Source organism: Mobula hypostoma, chromosome Y, assembly GCF_963921235.1.
Source record: "Mobula hypostoma chromosome Y, sMobHyp1.1, whole genome shotgun sequence".
Classification (NCBI taxonomy): Eukaryota; Metazoa; Chordata; class Chondrichthyes; order Myliobatiformes; family Myliobatidae; genus Mobula; species Mobula hypostoma.
In genome coordinates this window covers 171,042-186,651 of record NC_086130.1, presented here as the reverse complement: position 1 = coordinate 186,651, position 15,610 = coordinate 171,042, and positions in this window count along the sequence as shown.

The window sequence follows — 15,610 nt, the reverse complement described above, 5'->3', positions numbered from 1 at the left end:
TGGAAACAATGAAGCACTAGATTATTCAATCGATCTCCAGACTGAAAATGACAGGCTTTAATACTTCCTGAAATCCATTTAAGTTTAAAAAATACACACAAAAGACATTTTCTTTGGCTGCCTGGAAGATGGCACCATCTTGACTGGGAGCCATTCAACATAATTCCAGTGTTATTTAACTGCAAGAGTTGCAAGTCCAATTTTGTCTTTGTGTAATATCCACACAGATGTTCCAACATGAATCACTACATGATTTCAGGGATCCTTTGAGCCAAATGGCATAATATACAATTAATTAATTAATCTTGGTTAATCTATAATTAATCTTGGTGATTGTTCTGTTACTAACAAACACAACAATGAGCTTTAAAATTAACAAATGCTTCTTAGTAACCATAATTTGGCAATTGATTTGTGCTAATTAATATGTATGCACTGCTTAAATTCAACATTTAACTGCTTGGGAGTTAAGCGTTGACTCTTTTTGACAGTTAGCAAAAAAAAGTAACTGGGACAGCTTTGTTCACCATTTGATTGCACGTACATGAATACAAAACAATTATGTACACCATCCTACTGTTTGGGCAAAATCCTCCACATTTCCCCTCTTCATTGCTTGTACATTGTGACTGCGATGCAACATAAAGTTTTTTACTCCCTTGGATATAAGAAATAAAATAAATGCAATAAACAACTACTGTACTACCTCAACACTGTTATTCAATATTGGATTTTCTTTCCTCACCGTCTCACCCACCCAATCTTTAAGGTGTGCGGAGGAATTTTCAAGCATCAAAGGGTTAAAATGGACTAAATGGAATAAATCCTGAAGCCTGTGAAAGGCGAGAGTGGTGAGGAACCGAACTCACCAGTCTGTCCCTGTTTAGTAATTCTTTATCATACATCAGCATATTTCTGCTAGAGCGGCTTCTTATCATGATTAAAGGGCAACAGAATGTATTATGTGTTCGCTTAAAGGTCATGTATTAGAACTGAATATGAGTGTTGTCCTCCTCTTTTGATAAAAACCTCAAGGCCTGCATCCCACTGTCATCAATGGAATGTGCTGTGATCATGAGTGTGTGAACAGTTGATAACTAACAGATACTCCCCGCTTGTAGTGTTTACTGATATGTACTCAATTATATAAATGAAGCTGTTTTCAGAAATCTGATACTCTGCTCTTAGGGAAGAGTTCCCCGTGATATCATGAATAAAGATTGGTTGAAGCAATCTCCTCTGTGTCTGAGTGCAGTTCCTTAGTATTTCTCCAAAACTGTGTCCTGTTGTGTTTATGCAAGTGACCACATCTCTCCATTACAAAATCAAAACCGTCAGTTTTCATCACTACCTGGATCAGGAGCTTGGGTAGGCTGCTCGACACCACAGGGAACAATAAAACACCAACCGACTACTTGTATTACACAATCAACAGTCATCAGTGATCCCAGCAGGATTTCTCTTTTGGTGCAACCTGACTATTACCAAGCTGAGATTTTCTGCATTAGGGGAATTAGACTGAGATACTTGATCTTATCACTTCTGTGCCAACAGTAGCTACTCTGGGAATCTTTACTGCTTTGTGTGCAAATCAACAGAATCAGCTGCTGTGTTAAATTTACAACTGAGTTGATATGATTTACTCTCCACGTGAAATATATGCAGTAAAGAAATAACTAAGTCTGCATTTAATCTGCAACTTTACACAAGTTCTCAGTGCAGTTCAATATATAGTTAAACTTGGTGAAAAATTTAAGTACCTTTATAAGAGTGTTCCTTTTATATACATTTTCAGAAACAATTTTAAACAAATTTCTTCCCCAGTGCCCTAGCCAATACTTAATCCATACCCAACAACATTAAGTGTTTTTAATTTGGCCATTAACTTACATTAGGATAGATTTCCAGGAATAGGTTACAACATTTCCTATATTTCAATAAGACTTCACTTATACCTGCAGCTAAATGATAGCTTGGTTTTCAGAATTTATGAGAAGTGTCATGTGAAATCTCACAGTTGCCAGGAGTTTTTAGTTTGTTGTAGAGACCATGGGTCATTGAGGAATGAAGACCAAAATTCTTTGTTGAGTAGGTTAGCATTAAATGGTGCACCACAATGGAGTAATCCATAATTGATCAACAATTTAGTAGTGAAGGAACTATTTCCCAATAGCAACTGTCACGTCATTGAATTTGGTGTCAAAATTGACAGGGAGACAGGTGAAGGCATTTTAAACATTATATTTGACTCAGATAGACAAGGCAGAACTTGATCACAACAAATTAGCCAGTTTTGATGATTTGGATTTGTTTGTGTGTGTGTGTGTGTGTGTGTGTGTGTGTGTGTGTGTGTGTGTGTGTGTGTCCATGTCTGTAAATGTGTGTGTGGATACAAAAATAATAGTCCAGGAAGTAGATATCAGTCTTACGGAGTCAGGTAAGTTTAAGCAGTTCAGATTTACCAAAATGTTGCCTGGGTTTCATCTCCTAAGTTACAGAGAAAGGTTGAACAAGTTAGGTCTTTATTCTTTGGAGCATAGAAGGTCGAGGGGGGACTTGACAGAGGTGTTTAAAATTATGAGGGGGATTGATAGAGTTGACGTGGATAGGCTTTTTCCATTGAGAGTGGGGGAGATTCAAACAAGAGGACATGAGTTGAGAGTTAAAAGGCATGAGTTTAGGGGAAACATGAGGGGGAACTTCTTTACTCAGAGAGTGGTAGCTGTATGGAACGAGCTTCCAGCAGAAGTGGTTGAGACAGGTTCGATGCTGTCATTTAAAGTTAAATTGGACAGCTATATGGACAGGAAAGGAACGGGGGATTATGGGCTGAGTGCAGGTCAGTGGGACTAGGAGAGAGTAAGAGTTCGGCACGGACTAGAAGGGCCGAGATGGCCTCTTTCCGTGCTGTAATTGTTATATGGTTTTTAAACGCAAACAACAGGAGTTCTGCAGATGCTGGAAATTCAAGCAACACACATCAAAGTTGCTGGTGAACGCAGCAGGCCAGGCAGCATCTATAGGAAGAGGCGCAGTCGACGTTTCAGGCCGAGACACTTCGTCCTGACGAAGGGTCTCGGCCTGAAACGTCGACTGCGCCTCTTCCTATAGATGCTGCCTGGCCTGCTGCGTTCACCAGCAACTTTGATGTGTGTTGCTTGTTATATGGTTATATAGTTCACTTTGTTTTGCGTCGAGTTGAATTGATGGAGAGAGAGTTAACTGAGTTGATGTTCAAGTTGGCAGCTTTAACTGTTCTTGCTTCTGAAGTCTTCAGTCACTTCGTGTGACCCCCCCCCCCACACACACAGACACAGATGGACAGAGCCCCTTCTAGGGAACGATCTACTAACCCCTGGCACAGATTCACCACCAGCAGACCCCCACAGGCAGGCTCTTACCCACACTGGTAATCACGGGTTGAAATTAATCGGTCCATGGCCTCCACCCTCGTGGTGGTCTTAAACTCCACCAGTGGTTTCCCGGGTAGTTTCCGCAGTTATCCCGTGTCGTGTCTCCTCTGCCGTTATCATGCCGAAGGATCAACTTTTTATAATCCATCCAAAATTCCAGCGTCCGTCAGCTCAACCGCTCTGAGCTGCTACCATGGTGACCTCCTAGCTCACGCCGTACTCGCTCTCTCTTATAATTTCCTCCTTGTTCATTAAACTGCTGACCTTTCTAGCAGTTCCTCACCTGTGTGACAAAATATTCAGGGAACTTCTTGGTTCAACACTATTTTCATGTATTCAAAGTGTTGGAACTCTACTGGACTATGTAAATAATATTTGCAGTGAAAATGAAATTAATCAAGGTTACATAAATAAACGTGATTAACACAAACTGCTTATTTATTTTACACAACTTAGGTGATGCCAGTGAGAAATTTGACCTCTGGAAGTTCTAGTTTCCTTCTATACTGAAAGAGATGTAGGTTGCTCGAATAATTAACTGCCCCAGAGTCTCAGGCATCCGTTAGTCTTGCGAGACCATGGATCTGCGCCTGGAAAGTCTTCACTCTCCAGGGAGCAGGCCTGGGGAAGGTTGTATGGAAGACCAGCAGTTGCCCATGCTGCAAGTCTCCCCTCTCCACAACACCAATGCTGTCCCACCCATACAGCTTGGCACCAGTGTCATTGCAGAGCAATTAAGTGCCTTCCTCAAGGACACAACACGTTCCCTCGGCTTGGACTCTAACTCACGACCTTCAGGTAGCTAGCCCAATGCCGTAACCACTAGGTAAGCGAATCATGAGAATCTGAATTAGGTTGATACACCTACTAAAAATTGGGTTAGAAGGATTAAAGGCAGGGAAACGGAACTGACAAGAATGTTGTGAAATCCATCATAGAATCAAGTGACTGAATGAATGGCCTTCTATACAACTGAAAACAAGGATGTGGTGAACTTGCAGGATAATTACTTTGGCCTCCCTTAGAAAAAGAGAAAGGTGCCAGTGGTGATTCACACTCTAAACACGGGGAAATTTTGCAACAATAAAATTATTAAATCCCAAAAAAAGTTAATTAAACTAAAGACTGCTAAGACTCACTGATTCAATTTCCAACATAAGGCATTGAAAATATGAGGAAAATACCTTCCACAGTTCTGAATTCAGGAACAGTTCCTTGAGTTTGATTAATCCTCGGTTTGTTAAAAATTGGCATAAAATACCAATCAATTTCAGATTTAGGCATTAAATGAACATATTAAGTATTTATATATTAGTTTTGGAACTAATGTAAAACGATGTTTCAGTTTGGATAAATGTGAAGCATCCAACATGAGTCAACATAGATCTCTAAAGTGCAAGACAAGTAACTAACCCATTTGACATTTTCCCCCTTTACTAATATAAAAGCAGCAATAATGGACAGATGAATTTTCCAGCAGCCTTGTCAAACCATCAGTAAAATGGAAATCACACTTTATTGGAAAGGTACAATATACATTCACATATTGGGAATCCAGAAACAGGAAAAGACATTCTAATTGACTGTGTCCTACTGAAATGTATCCATATAACTTGCATCTTCTCCATGACTAATTATTGTTGAATCTGCTTTTATTACTTAAAGTTTATATATTCTGAAACATCAATTCTTTCCTAGAACTACCCTCATATTCCCTCTGGAAGTCTTTTTTATGTTTTATATTTATTTAAACTTTTAACTGATTACTACCATCGTTGCCTTTGTAAATAATTAAGATTATTCAAGATATTGAATGTCACTATCACTTAGTCCTTGTACCTTCACTGCAGGTCAGTTGAGGGCCTGAAGGCAAGATTAGAGGGAAATGATAGATTGTTGCGTTCTATATATGAGCAAAATATGGCTTTCTACAAGCATGTCAAATGGTGTTCAGACCAGGAGGTTTCTCGGTTTACAGAAAGGATTGAAATGATGATTTGGTAAAGGCAAAAGTTGGTGGTGTGTGTTTCATGATAAACCTGATGGTGCTGCAATGTAATCTGGTGGCTTGTTGAACTCATGTTCCCCAAACCTTGAACATATAATGGTCAAATGCTGTTCTGTTCTGTTCTACTTATCCAAGAAATTCTCCATAATCCTCACCACATGTTGCGTATCAGCAGCGGCTGACTATAGTGAAGTGCTTGTGATTCTGCATGATGCCACCTCCAAACAAATACAGTTCACCTGTCACATTTCTAATCATAGCCCGGATTTCAACTAGGTTTGTTTGAAGAAAACCCTGCTCAGTTACCACCAGCATAAATCTGTAGTATCAGAGGTTCCAAAACACTAGACCACTGTTATACTAAGATTTAAAAAAATGTCTACCATTCCATGCCTAGTCAACATTTTGGTAAACTATCCTTCTCCTACCTACATACAGGTAGAGGCTAAAGAACGAAGCTTCAGAGATTAGGACAAAGAGGAGGTCATGGGAGGCAAGTCAAGTTTATTGTCATGTAACAATATACACGTTTATAACATACATAACCAACCATATAATGTAGATAGAAATGAGACAATGTTTCACTGAACCAAGGTGTAAAGCACAGTAGTATGCATGTACATAAGGGTATAATCTTCAGATGAATCATACATATATAACTAAAGTGCATTAATATCATATTGATCTGAATGAATTCATCTCAATTGTCACAGGCATTATTAAAAAGTTGTAGATAGGCGTGTCCCCACAAAATCATTCATTGTCTCCAAATAGAAGCCCTGGATGAACCACGAGATCCTTAATCTGCTGACCGCCAGTTCAGAGGCACGCAAGTTTGGTGACCAAGAAAGTTACAAGATGTCCAGATATGACCTCCAGAAAGCCTTCTCATGGGCAAATGGCAATTATGGACTAAACAGATCAATGAAGGATGCTTGACAGTTATGGCAGGATTTGAATTAGTTAAATTAAGTGACGTACGTGACAACAGGACTTCCAACAATGTCATTATCAAGTTTGCTATTGTCAAGTAAGGCTAAATCAAAGTTGGGTGATATATCAGCATATAGGATGGACATTGAAAATCTGGTGGAGTGGATCACAACAACCACTTACTTATTGTCAGTAAGAGCAAGGAGACGAGTATTAAATTCATTCAGGAGGAAACTGGAGATCCATGAGTCAGCCCTCATCACAGGAATCAGAGTTGGAAAGGCTCAGCAATTTTAAATTCCTTGGTGTTATCACTTCAAAGGATCTATCCTGGGTCCAGCATTTAAGAGCCATTATGAAAGATACATGGCAGTGCCTCTACTTTCTCAGAAGCTTGCGAAGATTTGTCATTTCTTCTAACAATTTGCAGATGTTGATAGATGTATGATGGAGAATATATTGATTGCATCTCAGTCTGGAATGGCAACTTAATGGCCCTTATATCCTTATATGAAAAAGCCTACAAAAATGAGTTGGTAGGGCCCAGTCCATTGTAGGTAGAGACCTCTACACAACTGAGCACATCTAAATGAGCCACTGTCACAGGAAACAGCATCCTTCTTTAAGGACCCCTACCAGCGGGACATAGTCTCTTCGCGCTGCTGTAATCAGGAAAAATGTACAGGAGCCTTAGGACTCACACCACAAGGTTTGGTTGCCTCAGTTACTACCATCAAGGACTTAAACAGAAGGGAATAACTTCACTCCACTTCATTATTGAAATGTTCCCACAACCTAAGGGCTATTCATCTCATGTTGTCAATATTTATTGTTTATTATTTATTTATGTATGTATGTATTTGCAGGTTGTGTCTTTCGTACACTGGTTGAATAGCAAGTTCATGTGGTCTTTCATTAATTCTAAAGGGTCATTACTCTATTATGGATTTATTAAGAATGCCCACAAGAAAAAGAATCTGAGGGTTGTATGTGGTGACAGACTACATGTACTTGCATAATAAATGTACTTTGAACTTTAATTAAAAAGAATCTTTTATCAATTGACTGCACTAGGGCAAACAACAAAGTTTTTTTAAATTTGGAAAGGAAGCTTTTTATTAACAGGTAGAAGACTTATTGTGTAGACTTAAAATAAAAGGATATTTCTCACTGGCCCCACTAAATTACAGACTTAAATGCTGTTTCGTCCGAAGATATACTGAACAGCCCCACTAACAAAACATGGATTTCAATACTTTCTTTAGTAATCAGAAAATTAACAGTTCTGAGGTCTATTAGTTCAGTTCTAACAAATAACTTGTTAAGCATGGTGATAATCTTGAAAAAGCTGAGTCAAGATTTATTTTTCACAGATTTAGGTGAACAGGCTAAGAAGGAGAAAGAGAGAGAGAGAACACAAAGAGGAATATTTTACTTAAAAGAGATATTTGACACTAACCAGAAAAATTGAAGTTAATCCAATGTTCTGAAGTATGCAATAAACACACTTCCCATTCCCTTTACTGTTTGTCACATTTTCAATACTGACTATGATTATAGAGAAAATGGTCATCTCTAGAGATTTATTGGGAAATTAGTTTAAATTTAACTATGCAAGGGAATAAAAAAGAAGAAAGGACCTCTGACGTAGCCTTCAGAAGGTTAAACAGTATAGTCAAGGATAGAAAGTGGCACAGGAATAAGGAATGATTACACTGGACAACATTTTTTTTCCCAACGTAAACAAGAGGAAAATTGCGGATGCTGGAAATTCAAGTAACACACATAAAAGTTGCTGGTGAACGCAGCAGGCCAGGCAGCATCTCTAGGAAGAGGTACAGTCGACGTTTCAGGCCGAGACCCTTCGTCAGGACTAACTGAAAGAAGAGTTAGTAAGGGATTTGAAAGTGGGAGGGGGAGGGGGAGATCCAAAATGATAGGAGAAGACAGGAGGGGGAGGGATGGAGCCAAGAACTGGGCAGGTGATTGGCAAAAGGGATATGAGAGGGTCATGGGACAGGAGGTCCGGGGAGAAAGACAAGGGGGAGGGGAGCACCAGAGGAAGATGGAGAGCAGGCAAAGAGTTATTGTGAGAGGGAGAGAGAGAGAAAAAAGAGAGGAAAAAAAAGGGGGAGATAAATAAATAAATAAATTAGATGGATAGATAGATAGATAGATAAATAAATAAATAGATAAATAAATAAGGGATGGGATAAGAAGGGGAGGAGGGGAATTAACGTAAGTTAGAGAAGTCAATGTTCATGCCACACACACAATTCCTGGTGAACCCAGTAGGCCAGGCAGCATCTATAGGAAGAGGTACAGTCAACGTTTCAGGCCAGGACCCTTTGTTGCTTTAATTTCCAGCATCTGCAGATTTCCTCGTGTCTGCAATATTCATGCTATCAGGTTAGAGGCCACCCAGATGGAATATAAGGCATTGTTCCTCCAACCTGAGTGTGGCTTCATCTTGACATTAGAGGAAGCCATGGATAGACATATCAGAATAGGAATGGGACATGGAATTAAAATGTGTGGCCACTGGGAGATCCTGCTTTCTCTGGCGGACAGGGCATAGGTGTTAGCAAAACGGTCTCCCAGCCTGTGTCGAGTCTCGCTTATACAAGGCCGCAACGGACGCGGTATATCACCCCAGCCAACTCACAGGTGAAGTGTCTCCTCACCTGGCAGGACTGTCTGGGGCCCTGAATGGTGGTGAGGGAGGAAGTGTAAGGGCATGTGTAGCATTTGTTCCACTTACAAGGAAAAGTGCCGGGAGGGAGATCAGTAGGAAGGGATGGGGGAGGGGATGAACGGACAGGGGAGTCGCGTAGGGAATGATCCCTGTGGAAAGCAGAAAGGGGGGGGAGAGAAAGATGTGCTTAGTGGTGGGATCCTGTTGGAGGTGGCAGAAGTTACGGGTAATTATATGTTGGACCCAGAGGATGATGGAGTGGTAGATGAGGACAAGGGGAACCCTATCCCTAGTGGGGTGACGGGAGGATGGAGTGAGAGCACATGTGCGTGAAATGGGGGAGATGCATTTGAGAGCGGAGTTGATGGTGGAGGAAGAGAAGCCCCTTTCTTTAAAAAAGGAAGACATCTCCTTCATCCTGGAATGAAAAGCCTGAGAGCAGATGCGGCAGAGACGGAGGAATTGCGAAAATTGCGAGATTTTTGCGGAGACAGAGTGGGAAGAGGAATAGTTCAGGTAGCTGTGAGAGTCCGTAGGCTTATAATAGGCATCAGTAGATAAGCTGTCTCCAGAGTTCGAGACAGAAAGATCAAGAAAGGGGAGGAGGTGTCAGAAATGGACCAGGTAAATTTGAGGGCAGGGTGAAAGTTGGAGGCAAAGTTAATTAAGTCAACGAGCTCAGCATGCGTGCAGGAAGCAGCGCCTATGCAGTCATTGATGTAGCAAAGGAAAAGTGGGGGGACAGATACTATTATAGGCTTGGAACATGGACTGTTCCACAAAGCCAACAAAAAGGCAGGCATAGCTGGGACCCATGCAGGTGCCCATGGCTACATCTTTAGTTTGGAGGAAGTGGGAGGAGCCAAAGGAGAAAATATTAAGAGTAAGGACTAATTCTGCTAGACGGAGGAGATTGGTGGTGGGGGGAACTGGTTAGGTCTGGAATCCAGAAGTTTTTTCAGAAGTGTTGCATCCTCATAATTTTTTTTTGTTTATGATAGACTGCTTGAAGATGAACACAAATATAATTTCAGACTACTTGTATCACGTAGGAATTTGGGGAAACAACAAATTAACTTTTATTGAATATAATGTGTTTAGTTGCATAATGGTGCTGATGCTTTGCAGTAGTACAACTAAGTGAAAAATATTTTGTTAATTATTTTCATTTGTACTCAGTGTCTGAGGCGTTTGACTTAAGTGTCCAACAATAATTCACCAGCATTGATGGATTCCAGCTGTCCTGGTATCTTTTCTCCATGACCACAATGTCCTGGTGAAACCTTTCACCATGTTCGTCACTAACAGCACCAAGATTTGCTGGGAAGAAGTCTAAATGGGAATGCAGAAAATGGATCTTTAGTGACATGTTGCATTTCATGGTTTTATATGCTTGAAGCATGCTTTCAACCAGCTGCATGTAGTTTGGTGCTCTGTAGATGCTGAGAAAAATTTCAACAACTTCCTTGAATGCCTTCCATGTGATTTTCTCCTGTCCCACTAGAAATTATGCAAATTGCCTGTCATAGATGACCTATTTGATTTGTGGACCAACAGAAATGATTTCCTTAATCTTGGCATCAGTTATTCTGGGAAGCATCTGTCTCAAATATCAAAATCCTTCTTTGAAATTTTTGTGCCTGGTGATAACGAATTACATCCTTAGTCCTGAACCCAATAATTATTACTAAAATCTGTCCTGTCATGCAACAGCCACACCGCCTAACCATGCCTGGACAAGATAGGAAACTTTCCAGCTTACATTGTAGGCAACATTTTAATTGACTTGAATTTGAATTGAAATAATAAACATAAGTTTATTAAAAAGTGGTGCATGACAGGGAAATTTCATGGTGATTTTCACAATCAGTAGCCCAAAATTCATAAGATACACCTAAAGGTATTCAGAAAGTAAAATTTCTGTTGTTCAGTGTTACATGGGAGGCAAAGCTGTGTCAGATGGAGCTTAATATGGCAAACCAATACTAGGCTTAAGACAGACACGCCAGATTAATTTTTGTAAGTGGTGAAAAGCCTAAACCATGGGGGAGAAAGAGATTTAAGTGCCATGCTCTGCTTACTCATGACTTAAAGACGTTGAGGGCAGATATAATGAACTGAGAGAATGTGCAGCAAAATCACCATAATTATTTTGGTAAAGAAAATGAGGATTAAATTTTAGGGACTACTCAGATTAGGGGGTAATATGACTAAAATATTTTTAAGCATTTTGCAAAGGTGGAGTGTAAATCACCTTCACGCATAAATTCAAAAATCAATCAAGACCAACTGCAATTCTTTAAACAGCATTCCACTTCTTAGGGTTAAGGGGTAAACAATTAAGCTGTTGCCATCAAGTTGAGATACAAATAGTTTGTACACTAAATATGCAAGTTCTTGTAGTAGAATCACCTTCACCTACTCTCATTTTGCAATACTGACAGGAAACCAATGGGATTGGTTTTGGCTGCTCCTCTACTTCTTGGGTCCACCGGTATGGTCACTGCCAGCTCTTAAGTGAACTTCCCTTCAGCCCTGCTTGTGACATTGCGTTCAAGAGACATTTAGGATTTACATTGTAGTAGGTTTAATGTATCATTGTGATTTTTTTTTCATACATGAAACCCAAAAGGTATTATTTCATTAAACAAAATATCCACACACACAAATAAATTCATAATAATCTTTAATATCTAATAATTTATAGCTTAATGCTGTATCAAAACAGCCCAGAACCACTAGGAGTTTCCAACGAAAATAATGGAATTTCCCTGAAGTTCTTTAGTAGGGGCAGTGAGTGAGGATTGTATTCTTTGATATAATGAATCAAAATATCTTGTCTTAATCACTTGGAATCAACATTTGAATCCGTCATTATTTTTCAGTCACAAACATTTGCTAGACTGTAGTGATGCTATATTTTTTCTTAAAGGATAAGTCATTTCATAAAATATTACAATATAATCAACAGCAGGGATAAATATCACATAATATTTGACAAGAAAAAATTGATAAAAATATTCATGTTACTGTTGCCATTCTGTGATTACTGTTGCAAATTCAAAGTCAAGTTTTAATATCACAAAATGTCATTACTTGGACATTAATGCGAAGATCAGCCACCTGCTGATGAAATGTCTTCACTCCTTGTCCTGATCCAGCCATCATTCTGTTCACCGGCATCATTGGTCAGCTATACAAGAGGAATGGCTGCCCTGTTTAAAAATCAAAGCTTAACATTGCTTAATTAGAGAAAAACAAAATCTGAAATACAACATTGAAAAAATTAAAAATATTTTAAATTGAAACTGTAAAAATTCATTTTTCTTTATTTAAGGTTACTTCCAACTACATCTCCATCCTTATATGATCAACAGTGTCTATACTAAGGATGATATGGTCCAGCCTACGTGGTTGGTGAACGCACAGAACATTGACTTGTTCTGGGTATTTTCTCTTGCGATTTAGATATTGTTTTGCTATTTCATTTGGTCTTCAATTATAATGCTAAATAAGAAAATGCTTAATACTGACATATTTGTATGTTTACACAACACGATACTAAAGTTGTGCCAGGGCAAATTTTCAAAAAGTGTGCATTCTGGCAATGACAGAACAAAGAAATTGCAATTGCAGATTTAGGAGTCTAAGCATCTGTGCCAGTGTTGCTTAGTACAAAGCTATAGACAGAACAGTCTAGCACTTTGTAATGGGTTTGGAATGTTTCCAGACTGTCCAAGGAGTATAATCATAAAATGTCTTACTGGCACTTCAAGCTTAAGGTGCAAAAGCATAAATTGTCAATGTATTTCCTAACAGAAAGATCACAGAGGACAGCTGATTATATGAGTATAATTCAGCATTTAATATTTTCTTGATCACTATACAGTGACCTGAAAATCAAACAAGGATGCTATAAGTTCTATGAGTAGGAACCTCAGAATTGACATGTTTTCTAGTTATTATAGGTCAACATTGGATGTTTGAGTTCATAAGCCAAAAATTATGTGGTTTACAGGAAGACTAATACTACAAAGTTCAAAGTAAATTTATTGTCGTAGTATGTATGTGTCACCATATAGAACCATGAGATCCATCTCATTCTGGGAAATCAGAGTGAATATAAGAAACACAATAGAATCAATGGAAGTCTGAACCCAACAGGATGGACAACAACCAATTCACAAAAAAAAAATTGCAATTACCATAGTAATAAATAAGCAACAAATATTGAGAACATGAGATGAACAATCCTTGAAAATAAGTCCTTAGGGTATGGGCACATTTCAGTGATGGAGTGAGTGAAATTGGGTGAAGTTATCCAGTTTGGTTTAAGAAGCTGACGGTTAAGGGGTAATAATGGTTACTGAAATCGGTGGTGTGGATCTTGTGGCTCCTGTACCCTCTTCCTGAAGGCAACGGGAAAATGGTTTGGGTGGTGCAGATCCTTAATTATGGATGCTGTTTTCATGCCACAGCTTTGTATGATGTGTTCAATGCTGGGGACATTTAAATATCCAAAATAACAGTCGGCAGAAGATTCAAGGAAAGGAACTAGAAGAGAGGCAAACTGCTTTGAGCAAGACTGTATCAAATCTAAACATTAATCTGTTTTTGAAAAATAGATCATTTAAATTTAAATAAACATCTATGAACTAGGGCCTATTTCATTCAGTATTAACAAATTGTTAATCAAAAGGTCAGTGTGAATGCACTCAAGCAACACTCTCGAAAGCTGGAGGAACTCAGCAGGCCAGACAACATGCTGAGACCCTTCAGCAGGATCTGTTCAGTAAGGGTCAGTTCTGCTGAAAGGCCTGGGCCTGAAACATCGACTGTACTTTTTCCCATAGATGCTGCCTGGCCTGCTGAGTTCTTCCAGTTTGTGTGTGTTTTGCTTGGATATCCAGCATCCGCAGATTTTCTCTTCAGTATGAATGTACTCCTATTTGCATAATTTCCTAGAACTGGATTAAAAATTGACAACTATCCAGCTTGTACTTATGCATTTAGTTTAAATATTTTAACAAAATTTTTATCATTATTAGATCTTCCAGAACAGTTTCTTTGAAGGCATGGAAACTCATGTTTATGGGAAACTAAATGACTAAGTGAATAATCAAACACTGATCAACACAAGCTTAAAATTAAATTACTGAATGATATTATTTCATAGTAGGTACTGAAATAATTCCACGAGGTTCTTTATCACTAATAGGCCAGGGTACAAATGGTAAACTGCACTGTCTCAATGCTTTAAACCACTGACCAGGAAGTTTCAGAAGTGCACCTCAAATTTATTTCCCATATTAAAATGCAATTTCATTTTTGTTGGGAACAGAATATACCTTTTTGAATAGTCTAATGACGCCCACACATCCACAATGCAGAGGTTACCCCATAATGTTGTTGTAATACAAGTTCCCCAAACTATATTTATTTAGTGAAAGATGGATGTATTGGATTAATATTTTCATGAGTAATGAGGGAAAAATCAATACTGTGAGTAATTCTGAATGCATGATTTTGATTAGGATGATCAACAGCTATGGCAGGGCATGAATGCTATCACTTCTTACAAAATGAAATCAAGTGAAATAGGTAACAACCAGGCTTTGCTCCCGGATGAGTTTAATGTCTTCTATGCTCATTTTGACTGAGGCCAACATAAGAACATTCTTCAGAAGGATGAACCCTCTGAAAGCATCTGGCCCGGACAGGCTACTGTACTAAAGACCTGTGCTGATCAAACGACTATAGCATTTACCAATAATTTTAACCTCTCACATTGTCTGTCTGAGGTACCAACCTACTTCAAGCAGGCTTCAACTACACCAAAGAAGAATATGATAACCTGTCTCAATGATCTGTACAGTAGCTTTTACATCCACACAGATGAAGTGTTTTAAGAAGTTGGTGAAGATACATATCAATTCCTGCCTGAGAAGTGACTTGGATCCAGTCTGATTTGCCTACTGGAGCAACAGGACCACAGTAGAATCCATTTCATTGGCTCTTCAGTCAACCATGGAAACTAGGATAACAAAATTGTATATAACAGGATATTCTTTATCGACTACACCTCAGCATTCAATTCTATCGTCCCTTCAAAACTAATCAAGAAGTTTCAAGGCCTAGGCCTGAATACTTCGTTGTATAATTGAATCATTTTTCTTACTTGCACATAGCAGTTGGTTTAGATTGGCAACATCTTCTTCACAATTTCCTTCAGTACCAGTGTATCAAAAGACCCCTGGTTTACTTGCTTTCTACTTTCGACTATGAGGCTAAGCACGCTTCCAATACTGTATTTAAAATTTGCTGATAACACCATGGTCTTTGGTGTTGAAGAGCAGGGGTCCCCAACCTTTTTTGCACTGCGGACTGGTTTAACATTGACAATATTCTTGTGGACCGGCCGACGGGGTGGGGTGTTAATCACGACTGGAATATAGGTGATAAGTCAACTACAAGTCACTTATTAAGTGGCTAATAAACTCAATTTGGTTCCTAAAAGGGTTTATCGCATGAATTTAATATTAAACACAGCGCATATTTTCC